The sequence below is a fragment of the Salvelinus sp. IW2-2015 genome, linkage group LG23 (assembly GCF_002910315.2).
Source record: "Salvelinus sp. IW2-2015 linkage group LG23, ASM291031v2, whole genome shotgun sequence".
Lineage (NCBI taxonomy): Eukaryota > Metazoa > Chordata > Actinopteri > Salmoniformes > Salmonidae > Salvelinus > Salvelinus sp. IW2-2015.
In genome coordinates this window covers 15,939,334-15,953,775 of record NC_036863.1, presented here as the reverse complement: position 1 = coordinate 15,953,775, position 14,442 = coordinate 15,939,334, and positions in this window count along the sequence as shown.

The following is a 14,442-nucleotide window of genomic DNA, read 5'->3' as shown; positions in this document are numbered from 1 at the left end:
TCTTTAATTTGTGGTAGAACTTTTGAATTWAAAAAAATATTTTATGTATTTAGTGTAAACGATATGCTAGCTGTAATACTAATCAAAGCATGTTAAGCTGTCTGTCAATTTTCTCCAGAAACTGTAGAAATGTAGTTTCCATCACAATAATTTCCATCACAAACTTAAGTGTGGTGGAAATGACAGAAAGTGGTGGAAATGACCCAAATCCATTATCTTATTCATTTTTACTTATTTTTATTTTTATTTTTTTACTTTGGGGCTATTTAATCATGTTTTAAATTAATTTAATCTATAAAATGCTCCAAGGTGTCCACAAGTTGAAAACGAAGTAGTATTTGTCTTTATTTTTTAGAAGATGCCACTTAAAACAGCACAGAGGTCACAGACATTGAAACAAAAAACAAAAATGTTCGTATACGATACCAGGAACATCTGCAAAAAGACAGGGAGAGATACTGGAAGAAAAAAGAGAAGGGAGAGGTGAAGTCTATCTCTGAGCTTACAAAGCGAGAACAAAGAAACAAGAGATGGCAATGGAAATGTAACCAACGGAATAGAAGACAGACTTTAAAGAGAACCGTTGCAATGGAGACCTACCTATCAGGCAACACACCACCTCAGTCACCAGATGACTTGCAGCCAGAACATGAGGGTAACATACCTGCCCCTAACTTGCCTGCCCCTGATGCACACCCTGATACCCCTTCCTCATCGTCTGCAACAGGAAGAGGTCGCTCAAAAGAATACAGAGATCTCAGTATGACAAATGTCAAACTTGATAATGCTTTACGGAAAGCTGTGAAATACCACAAAAGGTTATTTTTTTATATTTATATTTTTTTAGTATTTTTTTAAATATATTTTATATATATATATATATATATATATTTTTTTTTTACCGTTATTTTACCAGGTAAGTTGACTGAGAACACGTTCTCATTTGCAGCAACGACCTGGGGAATAGTTACAGGGGAGAGGAGGGGGATGAATGAGCCAATTATAAACTATGACCAACTGATGAACAAAATGAAGAGACAAGGTTCCCAAAAGACAAAACACTAAATGAAGGGAACTCCGAAGAACTTGAGAAGGATTTTATTGTTTCAAAATGCCATCATTGCAGAGTTAAAACAAAAGTATAAAAAAATGTGCAGTGCCAAAGACAAACARGTGGCTTCAAAAATGCTCAGAGGCAACATCCTGAGAAAGTATGGCCTGGTCAAAGCCACAAACAGAGAATTTGGATTTTCAGCAAAAGCAATGAWGGCAAATGAAAACAGGCCATCAAGTCTTCAATACTCCAGGAAAAATCAGTCAAACAGAATTAGCACTGCCACAGAAGAGAAAATCACTAGATTCTATGAACGTGATGACAACAGCAGAGCAACAACAGGGAAAAAGGACACAGTAACGAGGAACAAGAAGAAAAAGCAGAAGTGCTTCTTGAATGGCACAATTCAGAACCTTTATTAGAAGTTTAAGAGGGAATATTCAGAAATTCAAATTTCCTACTGTGAAATCTGCAAAATAAGTCCATTTTGGGTTGTCAAGCCAGCAGTCCAGGATAGGGACACGTCTCTGCAAAACCCACGCCAACATCCAGTTCATGGCGGACAAACTACAGCATCACAAAGTGATCAGCTGCAGCAACATTGAGAAACTTATTGAGTCTTTGTGCTGTGAGAACATGAAGAAAGAGTGCATGTATAGAGAGTGCTGCCTTTGTCATGCAAAAGAGCTTAAACCATCTGACTTTGATGCTGGTGAGCAGACATGGTGGTTTGAGTGGAAAAACAAAGCTGAAGAGAGAGAGAAGAAAAACAAGGGAAACATGGAGAAGTTCACTGTACATTTGACAGTAAAAGAAAAGGTATGTGGCACACTGCAGATTCTATTGGAGGACTTCTCCAAAGGATTGAAAGAGAAGTTGGGGAAACACGTGTACAACATTCGACACCAATACTCCAAACTGAGAGAATTAAGAGAATCTGGGGAAAGAGGAGATCATTGTGCATATTGACTTTGCAGAGAACTACCTGTGTAAATACACCAGTGAAATCCAGGCAGTTCACTTTGGTGATTCTCACAAGCAGGTGACCCTCCACACCTGTGTTGGATATACCACAAATTATACAGTTTCACTTTACTCACTGACTGAGCTCTTCTATGCGGCATGACCCCTTTGTTATCTGGGCCCATCTCTCAAAAACACTGGCCTACTTCCTTGAGCTCTGCCCATCGGCTACTGCTGTACACTTTGTGAGTGATGGGCCTACAACCCAGTATAGGTCTGAAATGTTTAACAATGGTTGTTGTTCAAAATGTTTGCAATAAAATATTGTTTTCATATGTTTTTTTTTTACATAGATTTCATTTCCACCCCACCTTGTCATTTCCACCACACCTCGTCATTTCCATCACAACCCATATTTTGAGGTAAATGAGTATATTATGTATAATTTACATACATGTATTTGTTTTAGATATGGAAATATATGGTTGTTATCATAATCTCACAAAAAGGTTGGGTGAAAATATCTTATTTTTCTTGATAAATAAATGTGTTCAGCTGTCACCAAGGCAAGTTTATACATTCAGGCATCATGTTGAATTATTAATAAATAGGAAAACCTTAAAAATCACTTTAAATAATATTCAATACAAGTTCATGTACAAATGTATAAGAAATCCGTTATAAATCAAATGTATGATATTTCTATTTCAACTAAACTGGATGTTTAATGACGTGATGGAAATGACATTTGTGTATTGGCTGTCTGGGAAAAATGACAAAAATATATAAATTCCTGAATAGTACGATCGCAGCCATTATCAGATATAGTTTCTAGACAAATCAAAGACAAGTACAATACTGTTAAAATGGTGTTTGAATAAGTTTTCATTTCTGAAAGTTTGCACGGCCAAAGTGCCCGAAGTTGCATAATCACCCATACATTGAATTTCTATAAAATTATATATATATTAATCCATTTCGTGTAGCACTCTGACCTTTGGATGATAGTGAGAGTTAAAAGAATTCTTCCTCTGTTCAATAATTTCCTACTTTTTCATGGTTATTCTGCAAAGTAATACAGTACCTTCGGAAAGTATCCAGACCCCTTGACATGACCAACAATCCTCAGCAATCTACACACAATACCCCATAATGACAAAGTGAAAACAGGTTTCTGGAATTGTTAGCAAATTTATTTAAAAAAATTCAAAAYGGAAATACCTTATTTACATGGACATGATTTGGAAAGGCACACACCTGTCTATATAAGGTCCCACAGTTGACAGTGCATGTCAGAGAAAAAAACAAGCTGAGGTCGAAGGAATTGTTCGAGACAGGATTGTGTAGAGACACAAATAAGGGGAAGGGTAAGAACACATTTCTGCAGCATTGAAGGTCCCCAAGAACACCCTGGCCTTCATTTTTCTTAAATGGAAGAAGTTTGGAACCACCAAGAAGCTTCCTAGAGCTGGCCGCAGGCCAAACTGCGCAATCGGTGGAGAAGGGCCTTGGTCAGGGAGGTGAGCAAGAACCCAATGGTCACTCTGACAGAGCTCTAGAGTTCCTCTGTGGAGATGGAAGAACCTTCCAGAAGGACAACCATCTCTGCAGTACTCTGCCAATCAGGCCTTTATGGTAGAGGGCCAGACGGAAGCCACTCCTCAGTAAAAGGCTTATGACAGCTGCTTGGAGATGCCGAAAGGCATCTAAAGACTCTCAGACCATGATAAACAAGAATCTCTGGTCTGATGAAACCAAGATTGAACTCTTTGGCCTGAATGCCAAGCGTCACGTCTGGGGTAAACCTGGCACCATCCCTACGGTGAAGCATGATGGTGGCAGCATTATGCTGTGGGGATGTTTTTCAGCGGCAGGGACTGAGAGACTAGTCAGGATTGAGGCAAAGATGAACGAGATCCTTGATGAAAACCTACACCAGAACGCTCAGGACCTCAAACTGGGGCGAAATATCACCTTCCAACACACAGCCAAGACAATGCCGGAATGGTTTTGGACAAGTCTCTGAATGTCACTGAGTGGCCCAGCCAGAGCGCGGACTTGAACCTGATCTAACATCTCTGGCAAGACCTGAAAATAGCTGTGCAGCTCTTCATCCAACCTGACAGAGCTTGAGAGGATCTGCAGAGAAGAATGGGAGAAACTCTCCAAATACAGGTGTGCCAAGGTTGTAGCGTCATATCCAATAAAACTCTACGCTGTAATCGCTGCCAAAGGTGCTTCAACAAAGTACTGAGTAAAGAGTCTGAAAACTTAAAGTACCAGTCAAAAGTTTGGACACACCTACTCTGGAGAATAATAGAGAATACATCAAAACTATGAAATAACCAAAAAAAGTGTTAAACAAATCAAAATATATGTTATACTTGAGATTCTTCAAAGTAGCAAACCTTTGCCTTGAAGACAGCTTTGCCCACTCTTGGCATTCTGTCAACCAGCTTCATGAGGTAGTCACCTGGAATGCATTTCAATTAACAGGTGTGCCTTGTTAAAAGTTAATTTGTGGAATTTCTTTCCTTCTTAATGCGTTTGAGCCAATCAGTTGTGTTGTGACTAGGTAGGGGTGGTACACAGAATATAGCTCTATTTGGCAAAAGACCAAGTCCATATTATGGCAAGAACAGCTCAAATAAGCAAAGAGAAACGACAGTCCATCATTACTTAAAGACATGAASTCAATGTGGAATATTTCAAGAACTTTGAAAGTTTCTTCAAGTGCAGTCGCAAAAACCATCAAGTTATATGATGAAACTAGCTCTCATGAGGACCGCCACAGAAAAGGAAGATCCAGAGATACCTCTGCTGCAGAGGATAAGTTCATTAGAGTTACCTGCACCTCAGATTGCATTCCAAATAAATGCTTCACAGAGTTCAAGTAACAGACACATCTCAACATCAACTGTTCAGAGGAGACTGCATGAAATCAGGCCTTCATGGTTGAATTGTTGCAAAGAAACCACTACTAAAGGACACCAAAAAGAAGAAGAGACTTGTTTGGGTCAAGAAACATGAGTAAAAGACATTAGACTGGTGGAAATCTGTCCTTTGGTCTGATGAGTCCAAATTTGAGATTTTTGGTTCCAACTGGCATGTCTTTGTGAGACGCAGAGTAGGTGAACGGATGATCTCCGCATGTGTGATTCCCACCGTGAAGCATGGAGGTGTGATGTTGTGGGGGTGCTTTGCTGGTGACACAGTCTGTGTGTATTATTTAGAATTCAAGGCACACTTAATCTTATGGCTGCAATCCCGGTAACGGGATCGATATGACAACAGCCAGTGAAAGTACAGGGCGCCAAATTCAAACAACAGAAATCTCATAATTAAAATTCCTCAAACATACATGTGTCTTATACCATTTTAAAGGTAATCTTGTTGTTAATCCCACCAAAGTGTCCGATTTCAAATAGGCTTTTCAGCGAAAGCACCACAAACGATTATGTTAGGTCACCACCAACTCAAAGAAAAATTCWGCCATTTTTCCAGCCAAAGAGAGGAGTCACAAATAGCACAAATAGAGATAAAATTAATCACTAACTTTTGATGATCTTCATCAGATGACACTCATAGGACTTCATATTACACAATACATATATGTTTTTCTCAGGTTTTTGCCTGCCATATGAGTTCTGTTATACTCACAGACATAAGGCCGTTTACTCTGGGCACCTCTGTGCACCTTTCATCCAAGCTACTCAATACTGCTCCTGCAGCCATAAGAAGTTAACCAGCATGGATACAACAGCATTCTGCAGCGATACACCATCCCATCTGGTTTGCACTTTGTGAGACTATCATTTGTTTTTCAATAGGACAATGACACCTCCAGGCTGTGTAAGGGCAATTTGACCAAGAAGGAGAGTGATGGAGAGCTAAATCAGATGACCTGGCCTCTGCAACCACCTGACCTTAACCCAATTGAGATGGTTTGGGATGAGTTGGACCGCAGAGTGAAGGAAAAGCATTCCAAGTGAAGCTGGTTGAGATAATGCCAAGAGTGTGCAATGCTGTCATCAAGGCAAAGGGTTGCTACTTTGAAGAATCTCAAATATAAAATATATTTTGATTTAACACGTTTTTGGTTACTACATGATTCCATGTGTTTTATTTCACAGTTTTGATGTCTTCACTATTATTCTAGAATGTAGAAAAAGGTAAAAATAAAGAAAACCCCTTGAATGAGTAGATGTGTCCAATTTTCAAATTAAATGTTTTTTGTTACATGCTTGGAATACAACAGGTGTAGACCTTACAGTGAAATGCTTACTTACAAGACCTTAATTAACCAACAATGCAATTTTAAGAAAGATAATTGTTAAATAAAAAATAGATATGTAAAAAWTTTWAATAACAAATAATTAAAGAGCAGTAGTAAAATAACAGTAGCGAGGCTATATACAGGGGATACTGGTACAGAGTCAATGCGCGGGGGCACAGGTTAGTTGAGGTAATATGTACATGTAGGTAGATTTAAAGTGACTATGCATAGATATAAAACAGAGTAGCAGCAGCGTAAAAGAGAGGGGGGGACAATGCAAATAATCTTGGTAGCCATTTGATTAGCTGTTCAGGAGTCTTATGGCTTGGGGGTAGAAGCTGTTAAGAATCCTTTTGGACCTAAACTTGGAGCTCCGGTACCGCTTGCCGTGCGGTAGCAGAGTATGCCTACGGTGGCTGGAGTCTTTGACAATTTGTCCTGGATGGCAGGAAGCTTGGCCACAGTGATGTACTGGGCCGTACGYACTACCCTCTGTAGTGCCTTGCGGTCGGAGACCGAGCAGTTGCCATACCAGGTGGTGATGCAACCAGTCAGGATGCTCTTGATGGTGCAGCTGTAGAATGTTTTGAGGATCTGAGGACCCATGTCAAATCTTTTCAGTCTCTTGAGAGGGAATAGGCTTTGTCGTGCCCTCTTCACGACTGTCTTGGTGTGTTTGGACATTATAGATTGTTGGTGATGTGGACACCAAGGAACTTGAAGCTCTCAACCTGCTCCACTACAGCCCCATCGATGAGAACGAGAGCATGCTCGGTCATCCTTTTCCTGTAGCCCACAATCATCTCCTTTGTCTTGATCACGTTGAGGGAGAGATTGTTGTCCTGGCACCATACAGTCAGGTCTCTGACCTCCTCCCTATAGGCTGTCTTATCGTTGTCTGTGATCAGGCTGAGGATCCAGATGCAGAGGGAGGTATTTAGTCCCAGGGTCCTTAGCTTAGTCAAATCAAATCAAATTTTATTTGTCACATACACATGGTTAGCAGATGTTAATGCGAGTGTAGCGAAATGCTTGTGCTTCTAGTTCCGACAATGCAGTAATAACCAACAAGTAATCTAACCTAACAATTCCACAACTACTACCTTATACACACAAGTGTAAAGGATAAAGAATATGTACATAAAGAATATAGAATGAGTGATGGTACAAGAACGGCATAGCAAGATGCAGTAGATGGTATAGAGTACAGTATATACATATGAGATGAGTAATATAGGGTATGTAAACATAAAGTGGCATAGTTTAAAGTGGCTAGTGATACATGTATTACATAAAGATGGCAAGATGCAGTAGATGATATAGAGTACAGTATATACATATACATATGAGATGAGTAATGTAGGGTATGTAAACATTATATTAAGTGCCATTGTTTAAAGTGGCTAGTGGTACATTTTTACATAATTTCCATCAATTCCCATTATTAAAGTGGCTGGAGTTGAGTCAGTATGTTGGCAGCCCACTAAATGTTAGTGTGGCTGTTTAACAGTCTGATGGCCTTGAGATAGAAGCTGTTTTTCAGTCTCTCGGTCCCTGCTTTGATGCACCTGTTCTGACCTCGCCTTCTGGATGATAGCGGGGTGAACAGGCAGTGGCTTGGGTGGTTGTTGTCTTGATGATCTTTATGGCCTTCCTGTGACATCGGGTGTGTAGGTGTCCTGGAGGGCAGGTAGTTTGCCCCCGGTGATGCGTTGTGCAGACCTCACTACCCTCTGGAGAGCCTTACTGTTGTGGGTGGAGCAGTTGCCGTAACAGGCGTGATACAGCCCGACAGGATGCTCTCGATTGTGCATCTGTAGAAGTTTGTGAGTGCTTTTGGTGACAAGCCGAATTTCTTCAGCCTCCTGAGGTTGAAGAGGCGCTGCTGCGCCTTCTTCACAACACTGTCTGTGTGGTGGACCAATTCAGTTTGTCCGTGATGTGTACACCGAGGAACTTAAAACTTTCCACCTTCTCCACTACTGTCCCGTCGATGTGGATAGGGGGGTGCTCCTCTGCTGTTTCCTGAAGTCCACAATCATCTCCTTTGTTTTGTGACGTTGAGTGTGAGGTTATTTTCCTGACACCACACCTCGACGGCCCTACCTCCTCCCTGTAGGCCGTCTCGTCGTTGTTGGTAATCAAGCCTACCACTGTAGTGTCGTCCGCAAACTTGATGATTGAGTTGGAGGCGTGCATGGCCACGCAGTCGTGGGTGAACAGGGAATACAGGAGAGGGCTCAGAACGCACCCTTGTGGGGCCCCAGTGTTAAGGATCAGCGGGTGGAGATGTTGTTACCTACCCTCACCACCTGGGGCGGCCCGTCAGTAGTCCAGGACCCAGTTGCACAGGGCGGGTCGAGACCCAGGGTCTCGAGCTGATGACGAGTTTGGAGGGTACTATGGTGTTAAATGCTGAGCTGTAGTCGATGAACAGCATTCTCACATAGGTATTCCTCTTGTCCAATGGGTTAGGGCAGTGTGCAGTGTGGTTGCGATTGCGTCGTCTGTGGACCTATTGGGTCGGTAAGCCAATTGGAGTGGGTCTAGGGTGTCAGGTAGGGTGGAGGTGATATGGTCCTTGACTAGTCTCTCAAAGCACTTCATGATGACGGAAGTGAGTGCTACGGGGCGGTAGTCGTTTAGCTCAGTTACCTTAGCTTTCTTGGGAACAGGAACAATGGTGGCCCTCTTGAAGCATGTGGGAACAGCAGACTGGATAAGGATTGATTGAATATGTCCTTAAACACACCAGCCAGCTGGTCTGCGCATGCTCTGAGGACGCGGCTGGGAATGCCGTCTGGCCTGCAGCCTTGCGAGGGTTTAACACGTTTAAATGTTTTACTCACCTCAGCTGCAGTGAAGGAGAGCCCGCAGGTTTTGGTAGCGGCCGTGTCAGTGGCACTGTATTGTCCTCAAAGCGAGCAAAAAAGTTATTTAGTCGTCTGGAGGGCAAGAACATCCTGGTCCGCGACGGGGCTGGTGTTTAGTGATGAGCTTTGAGGGCACTATAGTGTTGAACGCTGAGCTGTAGTCAATGAATAGCATTCCCACATAGGTGTTTATTTTGTCCAGGTGGGAAAGGGCAGTGTGGAGTGCAATATAGATTGCATAATCTGTGGATCTATTGGGGTGGTATGCAAATTGGAGTGGGTCTAGGGTTTTTGGGATAATGGTGTTGATGTGAGTCATGACCAGCCTACGGGTCGGTAGTCATTTTAATTTATTTTATTTTTTCACCTTTATTTAACCAGGTAGGCCAGTTGAGAACAAGTTCCCATTTACAACTGCGACCTGGCCAAGATAAAGAAAAGCAGTGCGACACAAACAACACAGAGTTACACATGGAATAAACAAACGTACAGTCAATAACACAAAAAGTGTACATACAGTGTGTGCAAATGAGGTAAGATTAGGGAGGTAAGGTAATAAATAGGCCATAGTGGCAAAATAATTACAATTCAGCAATTAAACACTGGAGTGATAGATGTGCAGATGATGATGTGCAAGTAGAGATACTGGGGTGCAAAGGAGCAAAAAAACAAAAAAAGAATATGGGGATGAGGTACTTGGTTGGGCTCTTTACAGATGGGCTATGTACAGGTGCAATGATCTGTAATCTGCTCTGACAGCTGATGCTTAAAGTTAGTAAGGGAGATATGAGTCTCCAGCTCCAGTGATTTTTGCAATGCGTTCCAGTCATTGGCAGCAGAGAACTGGAAGGAAAGGCATCCAAAGGAGGAGTTGGCTTTGGGGGTGACCAGTGAAATATACCTGCTGGAGGGTGTGCTACGGGTGGGTGCTGCTCTGGTGACCAGTGAGCTGAGATAAGGTGGGGCTATACCTAGCAAAGACTTATAGATTACCTGGTGCCAGTGGGTTTGGCGATGAAAATGTAGTGAGGACCAGCCAGCGAGAGCATACAGGTCGCAGTGGTAGGTAGCATATGGGGCTTTGGTGACAAAACAGATGGCACTGTGATAGACTGCATCCAATTTGCTAAGTAGAGTGTTGGAGGCTATTTTGTAAATGACATCGCCGAAGTCAAGGATCGGTAGGATAGTCAGTTTTACGAGGGTATGTTAGCAAGCATGAGAGAAGGATGCTTTGTTGCGAAATAGGAAGCTGAATCTAGATTTCATTTTGGATTGGAGATGCTTAATGTGAGTCTGGAAGGAGAGTTTGCAGTCTAACCAGACACCTAGGTATTTGTAGTTGTCCACATATTCTAAGTCAGAACCATCCAGAGTAGTGATGCTAGACGGGCGGGCAGGYAYGGGCAGCAATCGGTTGAAGAGCATGCATTTAGTTTTACTTGCATTTAACAGCAGTTGTAGGCCACGGAAGGAGAGTTTAGGCAGGTTACCTTAGGGTTCATGGGTAGGGGAGTATGGTGGTCTGCTCGAAACATGTTGGTATTACAGACTCAGTCAGGGACAGTTTGAAAATGTCAGTGAAGACACTTGCCAGTTGGTCAGAGCATGCTCGGAGTACACGTCCTGTCTGGCCCTGCGGCATTGTGAATATTGACCTGTTTAAAGGTCTTACTTACATTGGCTATGGAGAGTGTGATCACACAGTCTTCCGGATTATCTGATGCACTCGTGCATGCTTCGGTGTTGCTTGCCTCAAAGCGAGCATAGAAATAATGTAGCTTATCTGGTAGGCTTGTGTCACTGGGCAGCTCGTGGCTGTGCTTCCCTTTGTAGTCTGTAATAGTTTGCAAGCCATGCCACATCCGACGAGTTTCGGAGTAGGTGTAGTACGATTCAATCTTAGTCCTGTATTGACGCTTTGCCTGTTTGATGGTTYGTCGGAGGTTATAGCGGGATTTCTTATAAGCATCTGGGTKAGAGTCCCGCTCAGTGCAGATGTTGTCTGTAATCCATGGCTTCCGGGTGGAGGTATGTACGGTCAATGATGATAAAGCCAGTGACTGATGTGGTGTACTCTTCAATGCCATCGGAGGAATCCCGGAACATATTCCAGTCTGTGCTAGCAAAACAGGCCTGTASTTTAGCATCTGACCACTTCTWTATTGGTGCTTCCTGCTTAAGTTTTTGCGTGTAAGCAGGAATCAGGAGGATAGAAATATGGTCAGATTTGCCAAATGGAGGGCGAGGGAGAGCTTTGTAAGCGTCTCTGTGTGTGGAGTAAAGATGGTCTAGAGTTTATTATCCTCTGGTTCTACATTTAACATGCTGGTAGAAATGAGGTAAAACAGATTTAAGTTTCCCTGCATTAAAGTCCCCGGCCACTAGGATGAGCGTTTTCCTGTTTTCTTATTGCCGTAAAGAGCTCAGTCTTAGTGCCAGCATTGGTTTGTGGTGGTAAAWAGACAGCTACAAAGAATATAGACTAAAACTCTTGGTAAATAGTGTGGTCTACAGTTTATAATGAGATACTCTACCTCAGGTGATCAAAACCTCGAGACTTCTTTAGATATCGCGGATCTCGCCAGACGTCGCAAGCAGTTCAGACCTGCCGCCAAAGCACTGAAGRAGAAGAACATCACYGGCTGCCTCATCCACCCTGCGCGGATGAAAGTTCAGTACAAAGGCCGAAGCCATCTCTTCAACACACCGGGAGAAGTGTACACTTTTCTCAAAGAACTGAACAACGTCTGAGCCAGGACGGTCTCTCTGGGGGATAAGATGCAGTTTGTTTGTTTTCTTTACTATTTATTTTGTGCACCAGCGGTTGTTTACAAATATACACAGACCGCCACCCCTTGTCTTACCGGAGGCAGCTGTTCTATCTTGCCGATACAGTGTAAAACCCGCCAGCTGTTATTCATGTCGTCGTTCAGCCACAACTCAGTGAAACATAAGATACAACAGTTTTTAATGTCCCGTTGGTAGGATATTCGTGATCGTAGTTAGTCTATTTTGTTATCCAATGATTATACGTTGGCTAATAGTACAGATGKTAGAGGCAGATTTCCCACTCGCCGTCGGATCCTTACAAGGCACCCCAACCTACGTCCCCGATATTTCCGTCTCTTTCTCATGCGCATCACAGGGATTTGAGCCTGAAGTAAATCCTTTGCGTCCAACTCGTTAAAGAAAGAATCTTCTTCCAGTACGAGGTGAGTAATTGCTGTCCTGATATCTAGAAGCTCTTTTCGGTCATAAGAGACGGTGGCAGAAACATTATGTGCAAAWTAAGTAAAAATAACACGAAAAAACACACACAATAACACAATTGGTTTGGAGACCGTAAAAAGGCAGGCTCAATTATTCCCAAACTGGTACTGCATGTAACTGTGATATGTTTTTTATTTTTAATAAATATGCTAAATGTTTTTGCTTTGTCATTATGGGGTATTGTGTGTAGATTGATGAGAGAAAAAAAAACGATTTAATACATTTTAGAATAAGGCTGTCACATAAAAAAATATGGAAAAGGTCAAGGGGTCCAAATACGTTTTGAATGCACTGTATTTGCTGTTGCTATGTGGACAAGTAAAAAATAAAAAAGAGAAATGTAGGAAAATGTGGAAAAACAGGGATTTCCACATCCAATATTCTACATTTAAATCTTATGTATTACCAATGGCAGTAACACTGCATTCTAGAGCCAAAAGCTAACCAAATTATCATAACTTTGATAATCTCAGATAATCTTTGATAATCTTAACCCAGAACAAAAATCTTGTGTAATTTKGTCAATTTTGTGATTAAGTTCTGGGTCTATACATGTTAGAAATTGAGAGTTCCGGTTTGAGAAATCCCCACCACCCCACCCCACTTTCCAATCTGTGTGGACACATGCGGAAAGCAGTCGAAGAAAAACAGTTGAAGCACCTCCTTCGCCCAATCCTGATCCAAATAACCAGTGACAAAAACCCAAACACCAGAACTACTGCTGCTTGTTATCCCACACATTCCATTCAGTCCCTACAGATTCTATGGTTTACACATACATATCTGTCCACGATAGATTATATCTTTGATAGCTTCCAAATACCTTGTGACATTTCCTCAATGTCCACTGATCTGAAAAGGACTTGACAGGGTTAAGCAATGTCCTGTCTTTTCACTCATCGTTGGTCATTATGAGGCAAGGGAGACAAGGACATTGTTGTCTTTGGACAAAGCTATTGGATTCATTATTTATGTAGATGAACCAAGGTGGGAACAGATTTTGAGGAAATTGATCATCAGTGCAACACAATTTCAGTTTATTTGAACCATTGATAAACCAAGCTTTTTGTCACCTTTGTCAGCCATGATAACACTGTGCTTTTGACAAAGCCATAACACACCAAACCATTGTCTCTTTATGTCTATATATAACATTTCAGCCCTGTAGCTAGAATTAACTGCTACCCTACCTTAGAAACCTAATCTCTACAGAGATATACTATATTTGATTGAAGAGGCCAAAGATACTTAGATTAATACACTCCCCAATAAACGCAGAAGGTCCCTGGTGAATCAATTAGAATGAAGATATTGCGGTAAAGGGTTTAAWCACTATTGTTCGGTCTGCCATAAGGCCTTCTCCCATCCTCCTTTCAGGAAATCGGACCACGACTCCATTTTGCTCCTCCCTGCCAACAAAAAAAAGAGCCAAGAGGGAAGTAACAATGGTCAGGTCTGTACAACGCTGGTCTGACCAATCAGAATCCACGCTCCAAGACGGAATCAGAATCCACTCTCCGGACTGTTTTGATCACGTTCCGGGTCTCCTCGGGGGATAATATCACGAATACGCCAACTCATGTCACCGGATTCATAAAACAAATGCTTAAGTGTTGAATCAAAACCCTGGATTGATGGCAACCTCGTCGGGAAACTGAAGGAGAGTCATGCTGCTTAATTGACCAGGTACAATTGCATGGTTAAACAGTACAAATAYGACCTACACAGATCGATCAAGATGGAGAGACACAAATGTAGGGACAAGGTGGAGGAGCAAAGTGAAAAGACGAGTATGTGACAGGGGCTTCTAATGATCACGGATTACAAAAAGAAAGCCAGTAAAGTCGTGGATATCAACACCGCCCTACAAGACGAGCTAAACACCTTTCGCTCTGGCTTCAAGCATAACGACGCTGAGCTGCCGAGGAGAGCTCCAGAGGACCATGAATGCTAAGTGCTTACGTTTTTTATGTAGGACGTATGCAAGTCATTCAAACGTGTTA